This window comes from Macaca mulatta, chromosome 12, assembly GCF_049350105.2.
Source record: "Macaca mulatta isolate MMU2019108-1 chromosome 12, T2T-MMU8v2.0, whole genome shotgun sequence".
Lineage (NCBI taxonomy): Eukaryota > Metazoa > Chordata > Mammalia > Primates > Cercopithecidae > Macaca > Macaca mulatta.
In genome coordinates this window covers 70,634,192-70,650,493 of record NC_133417.1, presented here as the reverse complement: position 1 = coordinate 70,650,493, position 16,302 = coordinate 70,634,192, and the positions used below count along the sequence as shown (strand labels likewise).

At 39.4% G+C, this 16,302-nt stretch overlaps 1 long non-coding RNA gene across 1 annotated transcript; it reads left to right on the top strand.

The window, feature by feature from the left end:
• The first annotated feature begins 246 nt into the window (after positions 1-246).
• On the top strand, positions 247-13,561 carry LOC114671339 (uncharacterized). The gene is made up of 3 exons (XR_003721277.2): positions 247-444; positions 996-1,117; positions 12,343-13,561. It is a non-coding gene; the product is annotated as an uncharacterized LOC114671339 (long non-coding RNA).
• Positions 13,562-16,302: the final 2,741 nt, after the last annotated feature.

The window sequence follows — 16,302 nt, the reverse complement described above, 5'->3', positions numbered from 1 at the left end:
TTTTTCATGAATAACTATACAAGTTTCCAATTATTACTATAACAAATTACCACCAACTTAGTGGCTTAAAACAACACAAATGTATTATTTTATAGTTCTGGTCGTCAGAAGTCTAAAATCAAGATGTTGCAGAGCATCATTCTTTTTGAGGGTGTTAGAAACAATCTGAGAATTTGTCTCCTTGCCTTTTCTATCTTCTAGATAGTGCCTGCATCTTATAGATGTTGCCTGCATCCTTTGACTAATGGCTCTCTCTCCCCCATCTTCAAAGTGCATCATCATCACACCTTTTTCTGGCTTCGTCATCACATCTGTTTCTGATTTTGATCCTCTTGCTTCCCTCTCATAAGGGCCCTTATGATAACATTGTGACCACCTGCATAACCAAATAACCTTCCTTCTCAAGATCCTTCACCACATCTGCAAAGTCCCTTGCCACTGAAGGTAACATGTTCATAGGTTCTGGGGACAACAATGAGGACATTTTTGGAGGACCATTATTTAGCCTATCCCAGTTACCTATTGATTTCCTAGAACACTTAATATATATGTTATGAATGCATCCCATTCTAGACCTCCAGGAATGGAGTCTAGAAATAGGCATTTTAAATAAACTTCCCCAAGTCTGAAGTGCACTGCTGTGAGAAAAGGCACGTCACTAAAGATCTTTTAGGATAAGTAGAGGAATGAAATTAGTACAACAGTGCTTTAAGATAAGCATTGACACGTTCAAAATCATGCAAAAGTTAAGTAATATTAGGAGTTATTGAGTTTTTTGTTTGTAGTCATTATTTATTTGTGTATTTATTTATTTTGATAAGATTCTGCATAGAATTTGGGTCAAAAAAAGAAAAACAGAAGGCAGTTGGTTTGGGTGTAATAGCGTAGGCAGCCTGCTCTTCTAATCTAGGAATTACCCTATTTATTCAACTCCTTTGCTCCTTGGGGGAATCACTGCTTCATAAAACCTATTTTCCTATGACATTGCCTGCCAGCAAGGAACCCTCTCAAACCCTGTTACAGTCTGAATATGGACACATACTGTGACAGCACCCAGGCACGTGGAAAGAGATTCAAAGCAAAGTCCTGAATGGCAAGATCTCCCTTCTCCCATTAGGTAAGGATCCTCCTATTTGTACTACTTTCCTTCCAGTCGTGCATGTGGCAAAGGCTTCTGATTTCTGAGAGAAAATGGAAAATTTCTCTTGCATTATGGTTAGTCTTTAGGAGGAGAAGCTTGCTTGTGGAAGATGGCTTTCTTATTTCAATTTGGCAGTTTTCCCTAACATAAACACATAAGATAAAATCAGCCAAGCTGTCAGGGGGCTTCCTCCTGGAGGCAGGGTCCTGAAGTCCTAGCAGGTGGCTCAATTTCTATGCCTTACATTAGGGAAATGGTTCTCAGCACAACCTGCACTTTGAGATCATATGAGAGACTTAAGAACAAACTATCCTGGCTGGATATGGTGGCTCGCATCTGTAATTCCAGGGCTTTAGGAGGCCAAGGTGGGAGGATTTCTGGAGCCCAGAAGTTTGAGACCAGCCTCAGCAGCAGAGTGAGAAGCCATCTCTAGCAAATTTTAAAATTAGCTGAGCATGGTGGTGCATGTCTGTAGTCCTAGCTACTTGGGAGGCTGACATGGGAGGATTGCTTGAGCCCAGCAGGCCGAGGCTGCAGTGAGCTATGATCATGCCACAGCACTCCAGTCTGGGTGATGGCGTGAGACCCTGTCTCAAACAGAACAAAACAAAACAACCCTCATAAATAAACAAACAAAAAACAACCAAGAAAAAACCTGTCTCTAAGTCCCATTCTTTCACATGGTGATTTAAGTCATTTGAGAAGAATACCTGCTATCAATATTTTTTAAAAACTCTCCAAATAATTTTAATGCAAAGCCAGGGGTGAAAGCCACTGATTAGGAAATCTTAAGTGGTTCCAGGTTAGGAAATAACTAGTAGTTGCAGTTGTTACCATGTTTTTAAAAATGGAATACAATTAAGAATTCTATTTTGGGTTGTACGCAAAGCTCATTCAATGTATTTATTACATGGCACTCACTTAGTGATGATTAAGAGTTAGAAGGGATTTTAGAAACATTCTAATGGTATTTCGTAGAAAGAAATTGGGTTTTGGAGACAGACGAGTTTGAATGAATTTTGATCCTTCCAATTATTAGCTGGGAAATCTTAGGCACTTAACTTTGCTAAGCTTCAGTTTCCTCATCTGTATAATCTGCATAAAAATCACAAATTTATGGATTTCTTAAAAGGAATAAATAAGACTTACATAAAGCCCCGTCATATTAATAAGCACACAGAAAATATTATTACACTCCCTTTTATACAGAAGAGGAATTTAGGCAAAAAGTAATAAATAAATAAAGTCACACACGCACGCGCGCGCACACACACACACACACACACACACACACACACACACACAAACACATGCAGGCCTCCCAGTGAGTGTCCTTCCTAAGTAATACAATTTACTAGCATAAAATCTGGGACTAGAATTCATGACTTCCATCTAGAATCCAGTTCTTTTGTAGAATCACTGTAATGTGGCTGATACATTATTCAGAAATATTAATACCTTTCCCCTTTCAGTCTTGCTTGTAGAGGATTATTGCCTGTAACGGCCCAGATAATCATGCCTCCGTTTCCTCTTCTTTAGCTACATAATTAAATTTACAACAGCCAGTTAGGGCAGGCCAAGGCACACCTTATACAGCAATAATAATAATAATAATATACTCTAAAGCAGATAATAAACATGCTACTTTGTGAGAGAATGCTGCTAACTGTGGCTCCTGCCTGGCCAGCTCTAGCTGGTGCCACTCCCTGGATTTGACTATGATTCTAGAACCGTGCTACTCAATACATTAGTCCTGGCCATGTATAGCTATTTAAAATTAAAATGAACTCAAATTATATCAGTTAAATAATTTGGTTACTCAGTTGCACTGGCCACATTTCAAATGCTGAGTTGCCGCTGGTGACCAGTGGCTACTGCATTGAGCAGCATAGATATGAAACATTTACATCATCACAGAAAATTCTGTTAGGCAGTGCTGTGTTAGAGGACTTTATATCTTTGGATTTTTTATTGTATCTAAATTTATGAATTGAATTTTCTCTATTAATAGCTATTAATTGTGTAGCTATAAAATAGAGAAAAGTGGAATTTGATATGAAAATAAGCTGAGAGCAAGGGTACAAGAGGAAAGAGAGAATAGACTTGATTTGCCTGAACTGACAGCTGGCAGTTGACAATTCAAGCAAGAATAAACTGTCCCTTAGGTTAGTAGGCAGAAACACCCTGGCTAAAGAGTTCATTATGCTTGTTTCTGAAAGGCTGGGGATGGCACACTGATACAAAGCTCTGGCAGCCAGTGCTCCTACTGGGCTCCCAGTGGGTTCCTGTGGGCAGCTGTCACCATGGCAACGCTTAAGATTGAGGCTGGAGCCCTGAAAACAGCTGCTCTCATGCCGTTGCCCCACTCCTGACATCCATCCTGAGAAGCCCTAACCAGGCAAATCGATCAATCCCTGTGGAATCCTCAGAGAGCTCAATTTAAGCACAATTTATTTTAATAAAAAGTTAGACTTGAAAAGAAGTTCAGACATTAAACCTAACCAGCAAATATAATGTTAGGCCTCTTTCTGTTAAAAAAGAAACCAAAATATAAATTTTGCTACATCCTGTCACTATTTTGGATTCTCAGCTATGAAAGCACTGTCCTCTTTCCCTGCATTAAGATGAAGTTCCTCAATTAGGGTGAATGTGGGAGTTATTGGTGCTGTTCAGCAATGTTTCTGTTCTTCTTCCAAACATACTGTAGGACAACATGACCCAAACTTCTTTTTTTTCTGTGAAAGATTAAAGCATCTTTGTTGGGGTCAATTAAGACAACAGGAAGTAAAACGCAGTTCTATTTCTGTCCATGTAACTTATTTTGGCCAGTGCAATATGAGTGGAAGTGACATGTGTTATTTCCAGTTAGAAACCTTTAAGAAGCAGCACATGAGAAGCCAAATTCCTCCCCCTGCCTGCAATGCTGCAGACGGTGGAGGCTCCATCAGTCTTAGCGCCTGAACAAGGATGATGGAGTACCTCACCCACTGAAGATGGACCTGGAGTGAAACCATGTTTTAAGCCATTGAGGTTGGGGGGGTGTTTGTTACTACAGCAACAAATTTAGAATCTTCTAACACAGTGCATATATCAAAAAAAGTACAGAAAGAATTAAAAAATCTGAAGAAAATTAATTATTTTAATGTAAACTGCTAGTTTCAACAGTATCCTATCTATTGCAGGATCAGCTTAAATAAAAAATCTGTGTAATGGTGTGACTTTTTTCATGCCAATATTATTTGTTTGTAAACAAGATATGTCAGACTTGGTTTATATTAAAGCAAAAAAATTAGTCTGATACTAGCAATTCAGTTGGTCTTCTTAGACCAATTTTCGTATACATAAAAATATTTATGACACCTATAAAGAGATATTAACAAACAAAACATCTTTAAAATACAATATTCCATTACTTATATTTAAATAAATAGCAACATACATAGCCTGTGGGAAAGGGGGGTAATATATACTTAGTATATTTTTTGACATTTTTAAGATTATTCTTTGGGAATCCTGGGGAAAATTTGGAAGATATGTGCATCATTTTTATTATTTTGGATACAACATTTTAACTTTACTAGTTCAACTAGTTCAACATAGTTGATTCTGAATGACCTATGGATATTACAAGATGTTGAATATACTTTTAATGTATGTCTATTTGCCACAGTTAAAGCAATATTCCAAACAATGAAACTATGCAAAAAAAAATCAAGATTGCTTTAAATAATGACAACCTCCTTATTGTGAGCGTATAATCTCTCCCCAAAATGTAGATTGTTTGGATATATCAATTCTGATGTGTGAGTATGTCTCATCCATCACCTCAAATTGCTTTTGAAATTATATGTAATATAAAAGTTTAAAAATTGAAACATTTAAAGCAGTCATATTTTTTATAATCACAAAACTTTATGCAGACTCTAAACACCACTGAAGATAAATAAATTTAAAAAATTAAAAAATAATCCTGGTGGATTTTATAAATGCCATGGCTGGGATTTCTGTTTTTTCATTTGATACTCAGAAAATAAAACATTTATTTTAGCAACACACACACACACACACACACACACACACACACACACACACACACACACACACACATATATTTTAATACAGGAAATTTAGAAATTAACCAGGCTGCCTCAGCGTTACCTCCTCCTACTTCTTTTCAGGATCTAGGACATTCTGCCTCTTGGCCAGTAAGGGGAGCCATCACAAAGTAATTACAGACACATTTACATGACAACCTTTCCTCATAGACTTGAAGTTTGTATGGGTTTTTCTAATACACATCTTGCTTTGCAGTGAATTTTGTAGGTCAGTACTGAACACGCATTGTCTGTACACGCCCAGGCTGTCATAGCAGGCCACCAGATAGCAAAAGCTTCAGAAAAGCTCAGATGCTGTGCTGTTTCTTTAGAAGCCTTCTTTTCCCATGTCTCATGCTGTTAGAAAAAGCTTCTATTACCCAAGATCCAGGCCAAAAGGCTCTGATCTGAGCCCTGCTGCTGCTTTAATTGTCTGCCCCTACTCAGCTCTCTTTATTAACCCCTCTCACCCCTCCCAATAATAAATGTAAATTACATGTTTCTTTCAAGTCTACCTACCCAATTCTTTCAGGAAAAGCCATTTGTTCCCATGCACCTGGAGCTAATTCTCACTTCTTGCATTTTATCCACTGAACCACGCTCCTACCCTGCCGCCTTCTCCCAGACTCCCCTAGATGCCATTTTACCTCTACTGGAGGCCTGAGCTGATGTATTTAAGGGCTGCCCAAGAATGAAATAATTCAACACTGAGTTTCCCAGGCATGGTATTTCTCTGTATTGTTTCAAATACCTAAAAAGATGAGGGCAAGTGTTTGAGTGTGGCACCTAGCCAACCAGAGTTGTTTCAAGAAAAGTCAATAATGTATATTACAAACATGTTTTGGTGACCAAATACAGCCTCCCAGCTATAGGTCTCCCCTAGAAAAGTGAGGCAATTATCTCAATCAGTCAAGTGAAAAGGTCCATTTATGCTTCAATTCTCTGGCTAATTCAGGCAAAAGTAAAATTTTCATCTGAATGATCTCAGTAATTGGCTTGCTGCTTTGCTTTACGAGAGAAAAGCAAAGAAACAGGCTGTTCTATACTGACAGGGTGCTGGTAATCACGGGGAACTTGTGCATAGAAAACATCAATGAGAAAGCACATTAGTAGAGACTTTGTTGAGAAATTTCAACAACAGATAGAGCCTAATCATAGATGATGAATGGGACCTTTAGCAATCTTTTTTCCTCCCCAGCACCTGCCCACCAACCACTTTTCCTTCAGTATTTCAGGTCCAGAGCAGGTATGCCACTAGGAACAAATCAACAAATCTATTATCCTTGACTTCTTCCTCTCCTTTAGTTTCCATTCCACCTTCTACAGATCTTTTGAATGTCAATCCCTCTGTATTCCCATGGCCGTTGTCTTAGTTCAACCATTGGTACTTTCCTTGAACATTCATCAATTTGATATTTATTGAGGGTCTTTTATGTGAAGGTACAATGCCAGGTACTGCAAATACAATGAGCAGAAAGACAGACATGAATTCTATTGATCACAGTTACTCTTTTTTTTTTTTTTTTGCAACAGTCTTGCTGTCTCCCAGGCTGGAGTGCAGTGTTGCGATCTCGGCTCACTGTAAGCTCCGCCTCTCAGGTTCACACCATTCTCCTGCCTCAGCCTCCCGAGTAGCTGGGACTACAGACGCCCGCCACCACTCCCGGCTAATTTTTTTGTATTTTTAGTAGAGACAGGGTTTCAACGTGTTAGCCAGGATGGTCTCGATCTCCTGACCTTGTGATCCACCCACCTCGGCTTCCCAAAGTGCTGGGATTACAGGCATGAGATCGCAGTTACTCTTACTTGGCTTACCTGCTTTCTATCTCATACCTCTCCCCTAATCCATTATCTTCCTAGCTGTCAGATTCACCTTTTGAAGTGCCAAGCCAGGCACTACTTCACTGCATAATAGCCAAAGTCCTAAGTATGAGATACAAGGACTTTGATGATCTGACATTGACTTCATAGTCCTTTTCCCTTCCAGTCACTTTCTAGTGGTCTTATATTTGGCCAATCTGAATTTTCCACGGTTGCCTGTGATGCCTGCTTTGATCCAAAATGCCTCTTTTCCCCTTCATCTGGCTAATTTATATCTATAGTACTTTTTCATTTAGTTTTAATTATTAAAATTATCCTCCCTATATTCTGTCTTCCTAGACTTCTCACTTCTGTTTTCCTAGACTTTTGTCTCTTGATTCCATAGGGAATAATTTCAAGCCCCTTTAGCTGTCTAAAGAAAACTTGTATTTGGTGTAAACATTCATTCTTTCAACTAGCCCTTTGTCGTGTTTTTGAGCTCCTTTACTGTTCTGAGCATTCTCCCCGAACACATTTCAGTAAGTGGATATTCCTTTTAAATGGCAGTAGCCATAATTGAACTTGGTATTCCATGTGTGATCTGATTTTCAGGAAGGACAATTCCTGTCCTGGTAAATATATGTGTTCCTTTTTAAAACCTGAGCTCAAGACTTTCCATTTCTCTCTTAACTCCTACTCTGGATTCTCTTGGATACAAAATCATGTCTTTATTTCCTTCTTTTGAATCCCAAATCTGGCTGTGATGGATATGGAGATGCACAACTCAGGTTTCTTTCAGGGCTGACTTGTTACTTCTTTTTCAGAGACGACCTCAGTTACAGAGTGATGCCTTGTTCAAAAGCACAACCTTCCTTAGCTATCCACATCCAATGACTGATCATGGAGGACATATAAAGATCTGAAAAGTTTGGCTCACTAGGGGACAACACCAAAGAGTCATACGGCTCTGGAGTTCTCTGAGGGTTGGGCTGAGGCTCTGTCAGGCCTGCTTCATAATTCAACTTGTCTCTCTGTTCAATTGCTTCCTCCTCCTGGCTTCCACAGCTTTTGAAACTTAATAAATACCTTGCAAGTCCAACTCCATTTCAGAGTCTTTAAAAACCCAATCTGACATTTGGTATCAGAATGGTCCAAAAATGAAGTTGATAAGGTAAATTTTGAAGCTTTATCATTTGTCACTTGGCTAGTAATGTGGACCCCATCACTGATGGTACTTAGGCACAAACAATCCAATGGAAATGAAAAGACCCTGAAACAACAGAGGATAGGAGGTGCCACATAATTGCTGAAAAGCAGGTGGATGCAATTATCATAATGAGAAGCAGAGCCAGAGTGGCAGCCAGTAGGGCCTGACCCACAGAGAGTCGTAGAGATGGTTAATAGAAACTCATAACCCCGGGGGCAAAATAGATGGGCAGCCAACAAGGAGACTTTGGTTTATACCATCACAAGAAATTAAGGTAAATAATTAGAAGCCCCAGTTAGTGAAGGAACTCACCCCAATAAGATAGTCATGCCAATAAGATGTTGTAGTCCTTTGCTCACTTTCCAGATATGAGTTCATTTTCAGACCCAGGACCCACTGACTGAAGAAATGGCCAGGTCCCTAGGAAGAAAGACCCAGCGACACAATTCAAGTATATATGATAATGATTCCCCCAGTCCATCTTTAAAAGTACCTACAACTGTTTACTTGGGTGACTACGTACAAGGGAAAGGGGAACACTCAAAACATTTTGGGACTGTTTGACACTGGGTCTGAGTGAACATTGATACCCGGAGAACTGAAGCCTTACCATGCATGGGGCCCTCCTGTTCTAAAGTGGGAGCGTGTAGAAACCAGGTAATGAACAGACTCCTGGCAGAGATCTGGCTTGCAGTAAGTCCACTAGGTCTGAGGACCCACGCAGTGGTCATTTTCCCTGGCTGCTAGTATGTAATTGAAGTTCTTATGTTTGGAATATATGCAATCCCAACATTGAACCTTTAGTGAGTGGGACAGAAGCTATAGAAGTGGGGAGAGCCAAGTGGGTGTTTCTGAAACTGTTTGTATCCCCCACCCAAATCAAGGTAGTACATAAAGTACAGGGGGAATAGCGGAAATTATTAGTACCTTTAGGAACCTAAAAGATATAGGGGTAGTGGTTGCTATCATATCCCTACTTAAGTTATCTTAATGCAGTGACTTGCTCTTGTAGAACACAGATGGATCCTGGGAAATGAGAGTAGATTATTGCAAATTCAATCAAGTGGTCACCTCAATTGCAGTTGCTGTGCCAGATGTAGTATCTTTGCTAGAGTGGGTTAACCAACCTCAGTCACATGGATGAGGTTATGTAAATGGCAAATGTGTTTCTTTCTATCCCAATTAGAAAAAGAGGATCAGAAAGTGTTTGCATGTGCATAGAATGGGCAACAATATATATTTACTTTTGTATTCTGTCATAATATAGTACAAAGAGATCTCAACTCTCTAGATTTCCAACAGAATACCACTCCTTTATGGTATTATGCTAATTAGGCCAGATGAGCAATAACTTGTCAACATGCTGGTGGCATTGGTGAAACACACACACAGTGGAGGATGGGAGATAAACCCTTTGAAGAGTTAGGAGCCTGCCACACTAATATAGTCTTTAGGCATTCTGTGGTGTGGGGAGTTCAGGATGTCTCTTCCATAGTAAAGATACATTATTACAGGCTGCAACTCCCACCGTGAAAAGAGAAGCACAACACTTGGTAAGCTTCTTTAGGTTCTAGATGTGACAACGTATTTCTCATTCAGGAATACTGCTCTGACCCGTATGTTGGGCAATGTAAAAGGCTGCCAGCTTTGAGTGAGACGTAGAGCAGGGACAATCTCAGTAGGAGGTATTGGTTGCAGTCCACCAAGCCCTGTTGTTGGGTCATGTGAGCCAGCAGACACCACGATATTAGTGGTAGCAGTGGTGGGAAAAGATGCTGTGTGGAGGTTAAGTGCCAGTGGTAGAATCCCAACGTAGGCTATGGGATTAAAGCTTTGCCATTTGTAGCAGTAATGTGTATGCCTTTTGAGAAACAACTCCTGATATATTACTGAAGCCTCATAAGAAAGTACGTGCCTGCTATGGGACACCAAGGCACTGCACCTGTAAAACCACGTATCTTAAGGCAGGGCTAGCAGCACTTTATTTTAAGAGGTGGATTCTAGAAGTAGAAAACTTGGATCAAGCATAAATAGGACTGGAAGACACAAAAAAGCTGCATGACAAGATAGTCCCATCTTCCATGTCATTTGCCATCATTTTCCCTGAACCTCTTCCTCAGCTCATCCCTCACTCCATATGGAGGATGCCACATGGCTCACTTCTGGAGGAGGAAAAAACCTTCAGACTTGGTTTATAGATGGGCTGGTTTAGTAGGTGGATGCCAAACAAGCCAAAAATCTATGGCAGCTACACTGCAATCTTGCTCAGGAGTAGCTCACGGGGCTAGAGAAAAATCCTTAAAATAGGCAGAGCTTTAAGGTCCACTTTGTGATTCTCTTTGTGTGGAAGAATAAATAGGAGCTCTGTTAGAATATATATGGACTGATGGGTAGAAGTGAATAGCCTGGCTCAGGATGCTGAAAGCAGAGATATTAGAAGACTGGGGAATAGGAGGCTTGGAGTATAAGCATGTGAATGACTTGTGAGAGAGGACACAAAGTGTGAAGATCTTTGTGTCACATGTTAACACCTATCAACTAGAGAGCAACCACCACAGAAGACACACTAAACAACAGTGTGGACCTGTGTTGTCCAATATTGTATGCACTAGCCACACATGGCTACTCCAAACTGAAATGTGCTGTAATTGCAAAATACACTGGATTTCAAAGACTTAGTCTTCCAAAAAGGATGTAAAATATCACCAATAATTTTTATATTGATTACATGTTGAAATCTTTGGTATATTGGGTTAAGTGAAATATATTATTAAATTAATTTTATCTTTTTGTTAACTCTTTTTAAGGTGACTATAAGAACACTTAAAATTGCATATGCAGCTCACATTTGTAGCTCACATTATATTTGTTTTTGATAGTATTAATACAGACAGAATAACTTGGCTGTTTGGCAGCAAGCAGCCAGCCTCAGTTATTGGCTACTCCAGGGCTGCTGTGATAGGTACATGGATTGGGTGGCAGTGGGAGCCACGAAGGCTCTCCTTGGGTCCATGAGCATGGCCTGCCACTTACCAAGACTGATAAAGCTCCCGCTGCTGCCAAATGCACAGTTTGCCAGCAACAGAGACGGATGCTGGGCCCTCCATATGCCACTACTCTTCTGGAGCCTAAGCAGACACTTGTTGGCAGATTGATAACATTGGGCCCCTTCCATCTTAAAAGGGCCAGAGATTTTTTTGTGTTTTTATTTGTTGTTTGTTTTAAATAAAAATAGACATATATTCCAAGTATAAGTTTGCCTTTCTTACCTGTAGGGCCTTGGCTAACACCATTATTCAAGGACTTACAGTATATTTGATCTACTCACTTAGGATCCCACATAACATCATATCAGAGCAGGTGAACTAATTTACAGTAAAGGAGGTGTGGCATTGGGCACATGACCATGAGACCCACTGATCATATCACAGACTTCAAAGCTCCTGGCCTGACAGAGCATTGACTGGCCTGTAGAAGGTGCAGTTGAAGTCCAAGTTTGGAGATGATGTTCTGCAAGAATAGGTTACTATCCTCCAGGATCCAGTATAGACATTGAATCAAAAACCTTTACATAATAATATGTCCCCCATAGGAATAACACATGGGTCCAAACTCCATTGGGTGGAAGCAGGAATGGCTCCAGTTAACATGACCCACAGGAGAAAACTGTGGTTCCTATTCCACAACTCTGTAGGGTTAAATGTCTTTGCAGTCTTAGAGGTCCTAGTCCCCAAAGAGGTCACACTTTTATCAGGGGACTAAAGAGTCCCATTGGACTTAAGCTATTGCTACATCCTAGGATTTTTAGGCAAGGAGAAAAAATACCTCACCATCTTGGTAGAGGTATTTGACCTTGATCCTCAGGAAGAGATGGGCCTACTGCTACATAATAGGTGCAGGAAGTAATACTCACTTAGGTGCCTTTTGGCTTTGGGTCACACCACCAAGTAAGCCATTGAGGCTAGCAACTGTGTTTGCTGAAGCCGAGAGGAATGTAGAATTAATAGTGAGAGAGGGAGATGGTCAGTTTTAGCTGTGGCTTTAGGACCAGCCAGAGTGGCAGGAACTGTAATTTATTTTACTAACCTTGCTCCTTTAAGTTTTCCCCAGGGAGAGAGGCCCACCAGAATCCTGAAGGAGTTGTTCCCTGAAATTTAAGTGATGACATGAATTGAGGACCTGAGGGATGGACATGGAAGACACAGAGCTGTTCTACCTTCAAAAATTCCCTTTCAAGGAAGGACTTGTCCCAGATCCTAAGAGTGCTGTCAGAAAAACATCCTCCAACTTTCAGCTCTTTTCGGGCTTTCTCCTCACTGCAGAGTGCCAGCTCGTCTCAGAGCACTCCCTTTCTGGGGCGGAAGACATCCAGAGACTGACTGTGGAGTGGCTATATAGGCCCAGCCATTTCAGCCCGCGAGGGGATGACTCAGAGGATCCCTTATCCTCTAGAGCACTCCAGTGGGGTCGGTCTGCATCACAGCCTGATTTCTGTCTTTTCCTAATCTGCTTCCTCCCACTGGCTCCCACAAGAATTGATTCCTCATGGAAATCCTGCATGCTAAACTCCATCTCAGAGTTGTGTGCTTATGGCAAACACAGCCTGAAACACTAGCCTTTCTAAAGCTTCAGTCCTCTCTGTTATTTAGTTCCTTCTCTATATATATTCTCCCTGTAAAATTCTCATTTGCTCCAAATCTCATATCTTTGTCTAAACTCTAGACTTACATTTCCTTCTGTCCATTTGTTATTTTCACTGAGTATCCCAGCATCAATTTAAGCTGTCCAAAATGAACATATCTCTTCCTCCTTATAACATTCTAATTTATGCCGTTGATGTCGATCTTCTTATGTCCTTCTCCATATTCCACCTATGGTATTTTGGCTTATAATTATTTTGTTACCTTTAATCTCTCACATCATAATAGGCTTTCAAATAGCTTTTTCTCTGCTGTAATTACCCACATCTTTCTACCTGCTTGTCTAGAGGGACTCTGCCTGTCTTTTCCCCCAGTGCCTCCTCATTGTAGCACATTCTTGCGCAGGATCCTAAATCAGAGTAGGTTCTCAACTCTTAATTTTTTCTAATGAACAGTGACTGCAATAGCGACTGGAAAGATTTTTACTCCGGCATTTCCATCCTCCCAAACTGTCTGTGCACTGTAGCCACACTGATATTCCACACTGCAAATCACTCTTATTTGATTGATTTTCCTTTTCTAAAATCTTCAGGATTTCCTGAAGGAAATATCCTGATTTCCCTAAGGATATAAGCCAGATTCCTTGGGTTGGTCTTTAAAGCTTTGCACTCTCTAAATTCACTCTCCTCACCTGATTTGTCATTTGTTCCTGAGAGTAAATGATCTGTTCTTAACCAGGTCCTTCTGCCCCCGACCAGAAGAGTGATTTTGTTCTGATCAGCCTTTCCTCAAATTGCTCCATAATGTGGACCATGGGGGTGCCCCTGCTAGTTGAAATTCTCCCTCTCTCTCTGAATCTGACACCTTTTCCACGGTTTCAGCCAGCCATCTTTCCCTCATCTGAACTCCTGTACAGGAGTGGACTTTGCATCACTCATTTTTGTACTTTGCATACATCAGTAAATGTATTTTTAAGCATCTACCGTGTTTTAAACACTAAGCTGAATGCTGAGAAGACAGAGAGTAATGAGAAGAGTTTTCTGTTCTCAGGAAGTACTGAGGGGGAGTAGGTGCATAAATAAGCAAGTGCAGTGAGACTCGAAGGGGCTCTGATAATACATGTCTGCTTTGCATAAAACAACAGGCAATCAATTTTCAGGAATACTCGAAGGGCAACATAAAGGAAGGAATATTGGAGTTTTCTCTTGAAAAATAAATAGATGGTCATTAGAATTGTGCTGTCAGGATAGGTTTATGGGGTGTATATTCTTGGCAGAAGAGACAAGCTGAACAGAAGCAGGGAAAAATGGAGTAGCAGGTAAAATCTAAGGAACCGCTCTTGTGGGCAGTGGAGGACATGGGAAGTAAAGGGAGAGCTTGTACCCAGATCTCAGACGACCTTGTGAGGCATTCCAAGGAGTTTCAATTTTGTTTTATTGGCAGTGAGGAGAAAACACCACACAAGATTTTTAATTCAGTGAATAACATGTTCAAATTTGAGTTTTAGGATGATCGCACAATCATATTATTATTTGCTTTTAAAAATATAGATCCAGTCTCTAAATATAAAACAAGTTGTTGGAAGAAAGTGTGTTGCATATGATAGGAGATTTTAAAAAATTCAATTTTTTTCCTTCATCCTACTGCCAATAAAAGTTAAGTTTTAGTTACTTTAAGCCAGCAGCTTTAAACAGATGGGCATATATACGTACCCATGCGTACGCGTATATTCTAAACATCAAATCACACAGATTCTGCTTTAAGCAAAGCAAAACAAAAATACTACTAAGCAGTTAAGTTAAGGATACTACTTACAAGAGATTGAATTTGTCCTTGTAAAAATATCCTCCAAATTTCATTTACATAGAGAGTTCTCCTCCAGCCCTTGTGTTTGTTTACGCATCATCACTTGATGAAGGGGTTGAATAGCTGAGAAAGTAAAGTGCTATAAGCATCTTCACTTAGGGATGAATCCTAATAAAGTTAACACATCTTTGAAATGACAATGTAATGAACCATTTCACAGGAACTGGCTTCACACACAACTTTTCAAGAATAGTATCTGTTACACAGTGGAAGGGAGGTATCCTTGTGTGTGCTGGGACAGCGTTAAGGGATTGCAGCTCAGGATGTAAGAACAAAGGTTTTACACAACACACAACAGAAATGCAACAGTAGATACAACTTAGAAACCGGTTTTACTCTGCTGCAAACAGATGGACAAGATATTGTACAATATGTAATAAAAAGTACAGCATAATACAAGTGCCACTAATAAAAGAAACTTAAGGATAAGACTTAAAAATGCTTATTTGTTATATATATATACACACTGCAATAAAAAGCCACAATAAATACACGAATTTCCATGTCATTCATAATAAATACTGAAAATATAAATACAGAAGACTACAGCTAATATGAATAAATTATTACAACATAAGGTCCAGGTTAAGTTCTGTTGAATATTATTGTAGCTTATTTTATATACCCTTTGGCATTTTTGATGTTATAACTTACACACAAGAGAAATCAATCTAGAAACTGTGCGACATACAACATGACATCTTAGTGTAACATGACTGTATGTGTGGACTGGAGTTGATTTTCCTCCCTTTCAACCGTTTTAAGTCATTAGATTGAACATAACTAATAAATATCTATTGAAGTACGGTTGATATTGAATGAAAGTAACAATAAAAATCAGCTGAAAGATAAAACTAACCATAACATCACAAAATACAGTTCAGTGGCTTTTCTGAGTTTTTAAAGTTACTTTTTTTTTTTTGCCAGCAACAAACAAAAAATAAGGAAACAAATATTCTCAAAAGACTTCCCTTGTGTAAGGACCATTCCCAGTATCTGAATGGTTCAACACAGACTGAAGGATAATACTCAAGTCCTTTGGATCATTTGATCTACCAATACATTCAGCTCACTAGATTCCACCAGAATTTGCAAATGTACCAAATTTCTATGGCAGTTGGAAAGTGAGACATAGTTGATGTCTAAAACTATGATCAAGATGAAGACGCTGCAAAAAGTGACATATGTCTATACAACCAATTATACATATTTTAAAAATGGGAAACATGTATTTTTGACAAATGTCAAATGATCTATCAAATTGATATACCCTGTGACACTGAGGGAAACACACTGAAAGAACAAAGTGCCATTTTCTGCATAAACAGGCATTAACCAGTACATATGTATTAATAGTTCTATCTTAAGAGGCTATTACACCAGAAATTCAATAAACTAAAAATAAAGCAGATCAACTTTACTAAGACACAATAAAGGCTGAGGTTCTTAGGAACAGAGCTGTAATCTACAGGTTTATTTTTATTTTTATTTTTTTACTATTTCTGTACTGTAAATTTCTAGCATTTATTATACATCAAACACTTTTGAAACATG